The following is a 13,842-nucleotide window of genomic DNA, read 5'->3' as shown; positions in this document are numbered from 1 at the left end:
ATATTTCAAATCAACTCGACGGTAGAAATTCGGTGAACCGCCTTAAAAGATGAAATATGAAAAATATATCTGAAAAGTAACATTAAATGCAAAAAAAATATTCACGGTAATCGTTTGGTGACCATTAGCCCAAAAAGCTTTTCATCCTGCTCAGTCATAATGGTTTGCATTAGCTTTGTCCTGTCCTCAGTAATGGAGGGGAAAACTGTTTTACATTAGCGGTGGGTGTAAACTGTGTTTTGAAATAATGTTATTTTTAGAACGGTCCGAAAAGGGTTGATTAAATATCTTATATTTGCAATGAACTGCTTTTTCTATAGCATTTCCCACTTCTTGCATTCCTCTTCCACTTCAGCAGAGGTTCAAACACAACAGTTCCTCTCTGTGATTTATGTTTCGGGACTCTTTCGCCCCCCTCCTCCGCGCCCCGTCCAAACAAACAAACAGAGAAACACTGCCCAGCAAATGGTCATTTCTTTCTGTTGTGACTGACCACAAAACCACCTTATCTCTCCTTGCCTAAACACACCCCCTTCCCCTCCCTCTCCCTCTCCCTTACATCTCCACAAACAGGAATTTTCTCTCTCCCCACACCCCCCCCCCCCCCCCCCCCCAGCTCATCCATACCTGCCCTCCTAGTGTTAGTTTGTGTCCTGAGTGTTTGTTTTTGCTCTCATTCGCTACAAAAGCAAACGGCCTCCACCCCCCCTCCCCTCCCCTCCCCCTCCCTCCCTCCCTCCTCCCGTCACGGCGGTGGGGCCGTGCGGGGTGAAACCTAATGCCTACCTGCGCGCCCAGGCATGCGCTTCACACTACTGACGGCTCCCTTTTGTCTGTGTGTTTACACCGCCGGGGCCGAGCTCACTCCTCTCACTCCCGCCGAGGGACGCGGGGCGTCACTCTGGCAACAGGACACACAGGACCCCATTAGAAACGCCGCTTTCCTTTTAGCACATTCAAAAACAACATGGCATTTTAATGTGCTCACAGCCATGCGATTGTTTGTTAACATTCGAGGGACAGCGTGTCTTCTAGCGGCGAAGGAGAAAAGGCGGCGGGGATATTCTGTTCACGAGGGCTGCGAATTTCAGGGCTTGTGCTGGCGCCAACCACTCTGGAGAATATCCCCGACCTGAAGACTCTGTTTTGTGCGAGTTCTCCGGCAGCGCAATAATTCATCGGCGAGAGAAGAGAAGAAAAAAAAAAAAAAGGCGAAGCTCTCACATTAGCTAACAAAGTTGTAATTAAGCCTGCCATAATCAGCTCATCTGGTATGACATTACGTCTCACCTGAGACCTCTAAATTTAGAGGCATTTAAAAGAGGTTAACAAGAGCAGAGAACACAGCAGCCACAGTGTATTTAGTAATACGCAGTCATGAGACTCGGCAAATGAAAAATAATAAGGGAGAGCGAGTGTAATGTATTCAATCGGATTGCAACAAAACTCTAACCCCGGCCTTTTAGCTGATTAGTGCATGTGGCACCAATTAAGTTCATCAGGCTAGTGGCTACAAATAATCAGTCTCCACTAAAAAAAGGTCCCTACAAGTATAACGAGACATCACACAATGAGAATACTGTATAGCGTTGCCTTAAGGAGTTTCATCCCTGCATACAAGGACTGACTGTGTTGTCCACTTAGACAGAGTATACTTGGATCACACATATTTACAAGCCATGGGATAATAATCCCATTCAAATCAGCATTGGATAATGCACAAAATGGTTTACTGCAGAAAAAAAGAAAGCAACAGTTGACTGAAATGCACAATAAGCCCATCTCCCCGGTAATAGATATAAATTTGCTTTATTTACAGGCAAACAAGAAATAGTAACATAATGGGAAAATGGAGAAACGTCTTTGGCGATTTTCACATTTTACAAAGCAGATTCCCACAGGCACAAGAACTTGAGGTGTTAGAGTATTCAATTAATTTAGCTGTCACTCAAAAATCTTGGCTTTTTTTTCTTCTTTTTTTCCCCGCCATCACATGTCACCGTTGCATCAAATATGGCTCCCTTTTGCATCTGGTTCACTCGATGCCCTCTGTGGAGCGTGTACAGAATCAAAATACCGCCCCGATGGTTCATACCTGTCAAGTGCAAACGCAAAGGCCGACGCTCTGCCTCCTTGACACAACGCCATATGCGACAAACCCAATTCAGACTCATTCCGTGGATGGAAGTGTCCTAAAACTCAATTAACAGTTTAAAGTCTTCTGACCAATCACATGGCCTCCTCAACCCCAAATCTATTACCACATGGAAGCATTGTCTCCCGGCGTTTTTCTTATACCCGATTACAACGGGCATTACATCACTATATATGTGTCTCATGGTGGCTGGCCAGTGTAAAAAAAAAAAAAAAGAAAGTCTGAGTATTTAATCAATGTGATTATTCTTGCATCCCTGCTATCACCGCTTAGTGAGAGGCGGCGGGCTCAACAGACCTCCTGCGTCCGAACGCCGGGACAAAAGACGAAAAAGCCGTTGAACAGTTTTGCCTCCGAGGCAGCCGGGACCCCCCCCCCCCCCCCTCCTCCCCGCCGTGAAGGCAAAACGTCGGATGTAGATCAGTAGCACACGGGGGGGGACGGGTGTACTGTAAATCGATGGTAACACTCTATATGCTTTCATATATTTTGGTACCACGCTGGGAGTGTTTAACATGCTGAGACACCAAAGGCGCGGACTGAAGGGAGACTCCCCTTCTCATGAAACGAGGTGAGGTCTCCCCTCTCAGCCGGGGGTTTCGTTCCCTCCCCGCCTTGAAACAGAAACTGACGGCAATCAGACCTTGGCTGTTTTTTTTTTTTTTAAATAGCCCTCGACTTGGGGTCTGATCTCAGAACAGGTTTCTGCTTCTGTGGGAACAAGTTGTTTAGATATTTTTCTGGGGGTGGGAGGGGGGGGGGGGGTTTAGGGGCAGAATGGACGGAAAAGATGATTCTTCTTTTCTTTCTTTTTTTTTTACACTTGTTGATGATGACAGGGAAGCAAGAATAATGTTGATTAAATATACTGTTTGGGCTAAATAGGGTGATTTTAAGTACTCTGGGAAAAGGAGAAGCAACGCCGCCTTTAATCATGCGTTTGCTTATTAGTTCCCAACACGACCAAATGCTTTAAAATTAAAAAAATTGAGTGGCGGGATCCAAGTTGGCCCTTTGTAAGAAAACTAAATAAATAAAAGGCTAAGTAACTGTAAGGAAGGGGGTTATTAGAATGAAGAGGGAAGGGAGGGAGGGGGGGGGGGTCTAATTGAAAAGGACAGTTCTAAATTTGAATGCAGCGGGGGTCTGAAAACCAGAGGCAGATGTCAAAGAATGCCCGGCTCCTGAGACAAAGCTCCCGGTTGTCCCTCTCTAGCTGTTAGGAGGGCCACAGGAGAATAGAAGAAGAGTTGGGCCATTCTATAAGAAGAGGGTCCGGGGAAAATGGAGGAGGTGGGGGTCGGGGGGGGGGGGGGGGGGGCAAGAATAAAGAACCTGAGTGGGGTCGGGGGGAGGGGGGTGAAGGAGGGTCTGGTTACAATGAAAGATTGACAGCTTGCAAGTCTTGCTTGACCCTTGAATTAGCCCCCGAGCTTTCAAAAAAAACCTGAAGAAAGAGTTGGGATGTTAATTGTCACGGAACATCACAGGACGCAGTTGAATGGGAAATATGGGCCGGGAGATTCACTGAAATGTAAATTGGGACCAACGGACCACCACATGTTGAATGGAGGCAACACATTGGGTTTTCTGGCTGGGTTTTCCCCACAGCGTCCTCATGCATGAATTCATGCATACCATAAGACTCCTCTTATCTGTGTTTCTCTCATCCACTTTGAGCGAGAAAAAAACTGAACTACCTGGGGACACTCGGCTGTGGAGCAAAATATATTCCCCAAAGAGATTGTGTTCCTGGCTTTGACACTGCTGAAGATGTACAGTTTGCAAGCGTTATTCTGAAAGGGAGGGGGGGGGGGGGGGGGGGGCGAAGACGGGGGATTGGGCTGTTGATGGGATGAGTGTGGAGCCCCCACTGAGTCGGATGTGGGGCAGGGGAGGAACCAGAGGCTGACCCCTCCGTGGAGGGGATGATTGAGAGCAGCACAGGGGCGACGGGGGGGAGGGGGGGGAGGGGGGGAGCCGAATGACACCCATGTGACCGCTGGACCCCGATAGGAGCTCAGCCAGAGAGATACCAGGTCAAACATGCATGCTGCGTGCATGTGTGTGTGTGTGTGTGTGTAGGAATGAACGGATGGAAGAGAGGGGGGGGGGGGGGGGGGCAAAGCAAAGGATGAGGGGGTTTTCCTGGGGGTGTCTTCGACCAAAAGACATTTTAAGTTGACTTACGCTCAAACAATTCTGTCAATAAATCAATGGTTTGATTGACAGCGTTAAATCTCGGTGGTTTATCGCATGGGCCCATTGGTGCCTTAAAGACAAAAGTCATCCATTCAACGAGGAAAAGACATTAAAAAAATGTTAAAAACTTTGTCTAGTGAAGCCAAAACTATGGATTCCCCGAGCGAGGTGTCGAGTGAAGCCGGGCGAGGTGCCTCGGCCCCTGAAATGACATCAGCGCGGCTCGACGTCATGCGCGGTGGTGAAGGGGCTTGTTCGCACACCTCCGAATGTCTTTGACTAGGCGCCTGCTGCACGCTTCATTAGAGCTTTCCACCGATGGGTCGCTGATAAAAGCCCCGTTAACACGTGCACGGCTTAAAAAAACCTTCCTTCGAACCAATGCCTAACCAGCCACATCACTGGTAACTGTTTACAACTCATTCAAACCTTCATTACATAGTTTATTAATACATGAAGATGCATCCTCTGCATTTAATTATGATTGTAATTAGGATTATTTATCATTTCCAGGTATTACCCGGCCCAGTGTATCATCTCAGAAAACCCTAAAAAACAACGGTTTATGAATATCTGGACCGTTATTCGTATATAAAAAAGAAAAGAAAAATTGTGTTCTCGTTGTGAAGCCACACTTTCCCAGAAATATACCGTAGCATGCGAGAGAGCCGGAGCCGGTGACATAAGCGTGCGGTGCTCGTCGTGGTCATTGCACCATAAATCAATTTTTATGAGCAACTCAATGATGGATTAAAGAACCCCCCCCCCCCCTCCCCCGGTCACAACATATGCCTTCTAAATACAGCAATCATGGACCAAATGCTGGAATATTTCCAACCCATCAATACATTTATAGAGACAAGAACGGAAGCGTGGTTTAAAAAAAAAAAAAAACGAAATCTTGAAATGGAACAGGTGCAGTTTTCAATAATACAAAATCCGTGTCTATCTGCGATTATCCCCCAATTTAAAATTGCTGACATAAAATGTGTGTTTATTGTGATTTCCAGGTGATATTTTTCTCTATCCCTTAGCGCTGAGTGCTACACTGCCCTTTGCCTGAATAGATATTAAATCCATAGCCTCATAATCACTTTAGCAATGCAACAAAAATCCTATTAGCGCTGAAAGATACCTGTCCTGTCTGTCCAGGTGGATTATAGCCAGGTGATTTGCCACGGTAACAAAGTTTTAATACAGGTGCCGTACATTTTTAGTTGTAATTTTGATGTTTTACTGGGATGTGAAGTGGATTATCTCGAAATGAAATTTTCAAAATGTCATTTCCAGTTACTGATAGCACAAAACTATTCCTTTCAGGCCCGTGGAGATAAGCACGATTCAGCCCGGCGCCGTTAAACATGTGTCTTTGCCAAACGTTCCTCCGCTCAGGAATTAATGGGCTGACATTAATACAGCTAGATAAATAGGAAGGTCAGGAATGGGAGCCCTGCCATTATATAGGCATCTCATGGTGATGGTACCTGCCAATCAAGTCCAATAAGTCCTTGACACAGGACGATTCACCTTGGAATACACAGAGCGCATGTGATATGAAGTGTTTGCTCTCAGGTCCAGAAACCAATGAATAAAATTGTTACGTGCGTATAAATACTTTGGGAGGTTTTGGACAGCAAAAAAAAAAAAAAAGAAACATTTGTTATATGATCCAGTTTGCCGTGACTAAATATTAGTCAAAACAAATCAGGGATTACACAAACTGAGCCCGGGAAGACCCTCTCCCAAACTTGTCTCCTCCATTTCCACGAATGAGTGCGATCATCCGGCGTTCATGCAAAAAATAATACAACGCGGCCGAGGCAAAGGCGGGCAAGCGAGGCGCAAACACGGGCGACTGCCAATTCACAGCAAAACAACAACAACAACAACAAGCAACAAGCGTCGAGTAAAAAAAAGTGTCCGAGTCGTTCGTGCAAATTATTCGTACAAATAAACATTTTTGTGGTCAGAAATTTGCTGCACTGCTGCAGCTGCTGCAGCTGCGTGTTTATTTGTAGCGTTGCTTCTCATCAAAAAAAAACAACATGTTTGGGTCCATGATAATAATGTGGTGTATTTACCCGGGTACGCACCAGTAAGCAGCTTTTTGTGACCCCGCCCCCCTCCTATAAAATGAGCAGCTGAATGGTTAAAAACCCTGCTTCATCTTTCTATTAAGCACCTCACCATCAATAATGCACTGTGATCGCGAGGCGTTATTAAAAAGGGTGATTAATTTTTAAAGTAGGGGCTAGCAACAAGAAGAAAAAAAAAAGAGGAAGGTAACGGAGAAGATGACTTGTGAGAGACGTTTAAAATGGGAGCGCAGCAGGAAGGAAGGATAAAGCCATTTATCCGTGTGTTTACTCATTTAAGCAATTAGAAACAAAAAGAGAAACCAAGTCATTATTTCATGGACCGAAAGAAGATATTTAAACGTATCCTTGGAAGAACGATCTATCGTGAAGTGAATCATCGACTTTCCATTGAATGTAAAATCCTGATATTGATTTTGCACCATCCACATCTCAACGTCTAAAAGCTCAGAAATCCCTCTTTTCTTTGTTTGCTTCGCTACATCTCCTCCTTTGTGACTGGATATATTTAACAATAGCTTAATACTATTTACCTGGATCACCACGCTGCACTTGAGCCGCCGTGATACATTTCCAAAAAAAAAAAAAAATCAAAAAATAGACCAAACGTTTGGAAAGTAATATTTCACTTTTGGGGAAAGGGTCGTTGATTCTTTCTGATTATAGGCATTGCGCGTAGTGCGCTCAGCCCCTTGGCTCAGTGTCTAATTGAGGCTTTTAACCTTTCTGTGGCCCAAGAGAAGAATCTCAGTTCTCAGTGAAATGGAAGATGGCGCCGAGGACCGCTCCCTTCCAGCAGAGCTACACAAACTACTGGAGCGAGCGGAGCGCTTCCCAGCTGCCGTGTCTATATTCAATCTAAGAGATTGGAATGAAGGTCTTCGTCAGACAGGGGAAGTGGCATATGTCAACCTAAACAAGGCGTAGCACTGGGGCGCAGACAAGAGAAGGAGGGTGTGAGTCTTCTCCTGGATGCAATCACTTGTCAGCCCCAAATCTTCAATCAGTGAACTGCCCCGACGGGTGATGGTGCTTGTTCAACCTGATGATAGTGCATTGGTGTATTTATATATTTATTTGTTTTCAGAGACAGAAAAAAAAAAAAAAAAAACGGAGACAACGTGAGGCGTATTCTGAATGGAAAAAGGGGGGATGGGGGGCGTGGGGGGGGGGGGGGATGGATCTAATACCACATTAAATCTGCCAGTATGCCAGAACAGCGCGATTTAAGTCGCTTTGAATTTCCAGGCTGCATCATTAGACCTTCTCGTGCCGTTTCGGTGTCACTACACCCCCCCCCCCCCCCCCCTTTGGCCTCTCCCCACTTTCAGCTGTGAAAGAGAGAGAGGACGGTTTTGGGGGGGGGGGGGGGGGTTGAGCCTTCTCCGCCGCGTTCATTAGCATAACATCAGCACTGTGTCACTGGGATTGTGATGCAAACAAGCCCAGATTGGCTCATTCCACCCACCCACTAACCCCCCCCCCCCCCCCCTCCAAACACACACACACACACACACACTTTAATAACTAGTTCGATCCTTCTCCTGCCTGCTCACTGTACAATGACGCCGCCTCTTTGGGAACAACATTCCAGGGAGACGATAAGACTTTTTAAATCAATTTAGACTTCAACGAGGACGCGAGAGATGTCATCACGCGAACACTTGGCTTGGCTTGCCGCGCTGTGCCTTTGGAGAAAGACTGAATAAAACAATGCTTTGCCATTTTAATGCTTTGTCATTAGGCAAGCGTATCTCTTTTCGACAACTTGCAACTGACCCTGATTTCAGGCACGACATGATTTTGAGAAACAATGTAAAACGTCCTGTGGCGTGTGCTATCGTCCCCCTGCCCCCCCCCCCCCCTCCCCCCCCCCGGAGCAGGGCGGCAGATACAGCAATCGCTGCTTCTGCACCTTGTGTATGTTTAATACGTGTTTGCTCTCTAGTGATAACAAAGACGGACGGGGCGGTTCGGGGGGGGGGGGGGGGGGGGGGACTTTCTTTTTTGTTCATTTCTCTCTCTCTCTCTCTCTCTCTCTTTGGATAGCTGGACCAAAGTCAGAGAATCCACAAACACAAAGAGTAGGAGCGGGAGGGAGAAAGAGAGCCAGCACACAGATACAGGAGACTGTCAAACACAACTGCGATAAAACATTCCCTCGGAAATGATCTCCCCCGTCATAAGGCCCTCCTGTTTTGAATACCAAAGGGATTCAAATTCGTACAACAAACCCTGAAAGGTCTACCAATTTGGTACTCCGCCGCACGATAGCGAATTGCCGCGGGGGGGTCGCACCTTTAAAACCGCCGGGCCGGGGGGGTTTAAAGCAGAGATTTTAATCTCTGTATCTCTGCACAGGTAATCCACTGAAGGGTAATTGCCACAGCTCCAAGTTACACCAAAATAATGACGGGAGAATAAGACTCACTGTGAATATGAAGTGAGGTTGATAACATAGTCCCCAACGCTGCACCTCGACAAGGGCTCTTGCTGGGGAGGGAAGATGATCCTGCGATCAACAAAAGGCGTCGCTGCAAAGCGGTTTGCACCTATCAGAGGTGCGTGGATGAAAGATTGGGTTTTATTTGTCACAAGTAGCGAGTAGATTGTATGCCGGGCTACCTCTGTATTCCTTCACCTTGACCTTCGTGTTAACATAATAACCCGTCTCGTTGTGTCGGAAGAGACACACGAGAAAGAGATGCAATTTCCGACCTCTAAAGAGTTTCATATTTTACAAAATGATCATTGTCTTGTTACGTTGCAGTGACATTTGATACCTCAGAAGACACTTCCTTGAACTCACAAACGGATCTAAACAGGAAATGTTGCTCTGGCTGGCCTTAGTAGCAGCTTTTTTTACAAAGCCATCATTGCGAGGTAACCAAAAGAAAACTTAACATTTTATTAAAAAACTCAACAGCCCTTTAAAACGGCAGCATCTCGTGCGTTTTGCGACACGTGTGAATAACAGAAACCAGTTAAAAGAGTTACCCACTGTAACACCAAAGGAGATGTTCTCATTTATAGCTAATGAATATATGCAGACATGTCCTGTGAATGTTTTCCATCTCTGTCATCCTTCTGTGTCTGGTACATCAACACGTCCTCATTGTCAATTAGCGCTTTTGTTCGGGGCCATTGTTGCACGCTCCAGTTATAGAATCGTGTTATGGAGGCTTCATTACACATTTCTGCCTTGGCACAAAACGTTTAATTCTGTCAAAGTTTAACTATCACTGCAGCCCGAGAGACTTTTGTGGCGGCGACCTCACAATATTGTGCCTGAACCATGTGTGTGCACAGCGGCCCTCGTGCTACACTGCTTCCATTATGCACAGGAGCGCGCACACACACACACACACACACACGTCAACGCCGCCATTCACATGGGTCAAAGTTTGTGGGGTTCATCGTTGAAAAAAATCTTAAGATTAGAGTCATGTTAAACTGATTAGCCCTCTTCGGCGCTATGCTACGTGTTATCTGGTAGAACATTGCAGAGTCACCGAGCTGTAGGCGGGTCCCGGGCCTCCGTCCCTGGGCCCGCTGGACCCATTTCTGATGGTAATGGCTACAGGAGCCGCATCCTGTCAGCTCACTCCAGACTCACAGTAATCAGCACGGGCTGATGAAAGACTTCTTTTTTTTTTTTCTTTTTTTTTTTGCGACGACAAAAAATATATAAAATGCAGCCATTTCTGCCCACCCCCATTTGACTGTCCTCTTTACACTGCTTTTCTCATATTTCCATCAACTACTACAGAAAGGCACTCACAGCATTGGTTCAGCTGCTGATGCTGAAGCTAAAAATGAAACATTTGTTGCCGGGCAAAGATGCAGTGCTTTCAAATTTGTGCAGCTTGTTTAGAGCTTTCTGTCCGGTCATCAGTTGACTTTGCTGTGATTGTATCACTGGGGGAAAAACCTGATGCTCCGATTTTTACATTTGCTGCCAGATATTTAATCTTAGACTTATTCCTTCAGTGCTAAATGAGAAGATTGTTCAAAAATAATTTATTTTTATGCAAAAAGAAACTGTAAAACTTGAAATCTGCTCAATTTTAACAGCTACAAATAGACTTCCCAGTCAAAGCAAATATTAAAATATTATTCACTGTTCAATACAACTGTTATTATAAAATAATAAAAAAAGATATCCTGTCCGAATAAAACCCAAATGTGGGAATTTTGACTCTTTCAGAACGATGTTGTTCTTGAACAAACGGGAAAAAATTGTATCCAGATAAATAATCCATACAAAAATGGACTTTTATTTAAAAAATGCATTGGACCAAAGCCAAAAACTAGGCTTGATTTCTTGAAGGAAAAGTTGTGAAGACAACATGTCTTCACTGGACGCTTTGCGTTCTTACTAAAAATGACCATCAAATAACTAATACAAATATTAACATTATACATGAAGATCCGGGATTCATAATGGAGCTTATAACCAAATGGATTGTCATTTTGTGGCTAATTCCACACATACCAGGTGTGAAGTGGAAGCTGCATTTTTCACACTCGTCGGAATAACTAAACCCAGTTCACCAGGGATTGAGTAGCTGAACAGGACAAACAGGTCGGTCTAATGGATAAAGCAGTCAGGGTATGTGTGATTTATGCCAGACTTCACACCAGCAGAGCCGCCTCACACCTCATTTAGAAGGAGGCATGATTCATTATTAAGGCAGCCCTGTATATGTATTTTTCCTGTGTAAATGCCAAAAAGATCCAATCATACGGACACACTGAGGTGTCAATATTAAGCATTCCAATTTTCATCATAAGTAGATGAATAATTCTACATTCTCACTCACACACACACACACACATGCAGGAGATCTACTTATCTGCAGTATTTAAGATGTTCATTACTCAACACCCCCAGCAGTAGTGGAGTAGTTGGATGCAACAGGCGGCAGTGAGTGCCAGACCGGCCGCAGCTGTACAAGCAAAGCGGCAAAGAGGCGTCCACAGCCGCTGTCGCTCAATCTCCTCCCCGTGTTAATCCCACACTATCTGCATTCACGTCGGCCCCACTCTCCGTGTTCTCCCATTTCTATTCACACTCTTAGGTTCAATTTGGCAGGAGAGTGGACATGTTGCATCACTTCTGCTGGCTGAAAATCCTCTCTGCATTGTTCCCTTCTAATAATCTTTGTGAGTCATTTCTTTTACCAGAAGCGTCGTCTCGCGTCGTCTTCACTTTCAAGTATTCACTGGAATAAATAAAATAAAGAGAGTGCAAAAATGGAGGTTTATTATACCAGATTCTAGCTAGCTCTGGGTAGCAAATATGAGCACATATGAGTTTTAAAAGCCTTTAATGCCCCTGAATCTCTTCTCAGCTGATCAGATCATCTTCTGGATGGCCTCAATACACAACCAGAGCGGTGTGTGTGTGTGTGTGTGTGTGTGTGTGTGTGTGTGCAAAAGAGTCAGCTCCATTTATGTCTATTGCTCATTCACAATATTCGGGATTGACAACCTTCTGTCATATCAGACCCCGGACTGTTAATGCTGCAGGACAAAATGCTGCTGAAGAGGGAAAACTCAAGCTGGGGGGGGGGGGGGTCAGGTTTTCCTTCGCCCTGCGCTCTCCAACCCTGCTAGGTTTCATCACAGATCCGAGCTTTAGACCCAAGCGCCAACTGCACCAAATTCTGGCCCTCAAGGCAGAAAGATTATTTTAACATCTCTTTTTGGGACTGACATCCCCCCCCCCCCCCAACCCTTTTCTCAAACGCTTTCCCAAGAAGCCTTTTTACCCCCACCCCCCCCTCCCGTTGACCCAGGCAGAGCCCCGTTGCCTCCGGCTTGTCACGGTAAGGAGAGCGATGCGGCTCCACGGGCACCAGAGAGGGAGGCTGTGTACCGAGACCGCAGCAGGTGCAGCCGTGACAGTTGCCGTGTTGTTGCTCGCCCCACACTGTAGTCAAGATGAGGTTCACAGATGTAGCCACTCAGTGCATTGGTTTATTGGCTGCCCGAAACAATGCATCTCTGTCAGGAGCCGACTCCTCCTAAGGCCATTTCAGTTTAAGTGTGCTCCGTATGAAACAAGGCGTGGAAAATACTCATTCTGACACACAAGGTCAGTTCTGCTCCACGGCAACACAATCAAAGTTCCCCCCCCCCCCCCCCCATGCTCTGCCAACACACAAAACCAATTCACACCCGGTGACACATTTTCCATGTGAAGGGGTTTGTCCACTGAAAATATTAATAATAATCATCACAATTGCAATTAAATTCAAGTACATTTAAAATGATAAAATTATCAATCGCGTGAATTGATTTACACATTCGGCACACATTTCTGTTCTATAGTTGCTAAAAGCATTATCACTGTATTCTAATGAATTATTACCCAGCCTTTATCGTGTGCACGGTTTTTTTATTTATTTTTTTAAGCCAACCAAGTACCACCCAAGGCTGCACTTTACCCCCAGTTGCACCTTGAGACATGCATTCCAACAGCGCGACACTTTCAACATGGCACCCATTTTTCTTTTTTTCTCGCCCGTAAAGGCAGAGAAAGCAGACCAAAGCAAACCTGGTTTCCTTTCTTTCGACGCAGAGTCTCAAAGTAGTCCGCAAAGTCCCGACCCGAGGCAGCGTTCTGTCGAATCTCCGCGCGGTGAAGATCTGAGATAATATGACTATTGTTTTCCTGTAAAGCACCTAGTCTCTGCTTGTTCAATTACTGAAAGGAGCCTCAACGAGGGCGGTTTAAATCCTTTGCAGGGACATTATCTACGCGGAGAGAGAAACAGAGGGAGGGAGGGAGGGAGGGAGGGAGGGAGGGAGCCAACATAGGGGCCAAACTTTAGTCTGTAGAGGATACAGAAACATTTTTTTTGGTGTGGACCACACATGGAGGGTTCTTCCAGGACAAAAGAAGCAGGATCCCTGAAATTAATAGACTAATACGCTTCCCTCTGTTTGTTTCACTGCCAGGAAAAAAAAACGTAACAATGTAAAATTGTTTTCATTAAAAAAGGTGACGATGGATACGTTGGAAGATCAGGAGATGCACATTTCAAATTTCTAAAAGTTCATTCTTCCTGACACGTGTCGCCCCACAAACCAAAAACCCCAACTTACAGGCGCTCATCTGTCAGCGTGAGCAATCATTAGGAGATAATTTGATTGTGTTTTCAACCCTCGCCTGTGTTTGATGTCTCTGGCATGGTAGCGATTGAACAGACAATTATTTTGTTGATTAGCTTGGTTTTTAGCGCGTTACCGTGCCTGTGATATTCGTCTGAAACTCCCAGACCAGACGCTCGACTTCCATCTGACTTGGCAACTGCATCACAAGAACAAAGCTTCCACACTCCCCCAACTAAATACTGTACAATAAAATATCCTTTATCAAAG

At 45.5% G+C, this 13,842-nt stretch overlaps 1 protein-coding gene across 24 annotated transcripts in view; it reads right to left on the bottom strand.

Moving 5' to 3' along the window:
• Positions 1-13,842, bottom strand: part of adgrl2a (adhesion G protein-coupled receptor L2a) — an 86,315-nt gene that overhangs the window by 66,647 nt on the left and 5,826 nt on the right. Inside the window, exon 1 of one of the 24 annotated variants that reach the window (XM_037470533.2) lies at positions 13,016-13,165. The exons of the other annotated variants lie outside the window; for them this stretch is intronic. The gene's annotated coding sequence lies outside the window, so the exon portion shown is untranslated. Of the gene's footprint in view, positions 1-13,015; positions 13,166-13,842 lie in introns of those variants that run through there. 24 annotated transcript variants of the gene reach the window in all.

This window comes from Pungitius pungitius, chromosome 7 (assembly GCF_949316345.1).
Source record: "Pungitius pungitius chromosome 7, fPunPun2.1, whole genome shotgun sequence".
NCBI classification, from domain to species: domain Eukaryota; kingdom Metazoa; phylum Chordata; class Actinopteri; order Perciformes; family Gasterosteidae; genus Pungitius; species Pungitius pungitius.
This window is presented reverse-complemented; position numbering and strand designations above follow the sequence as displayed.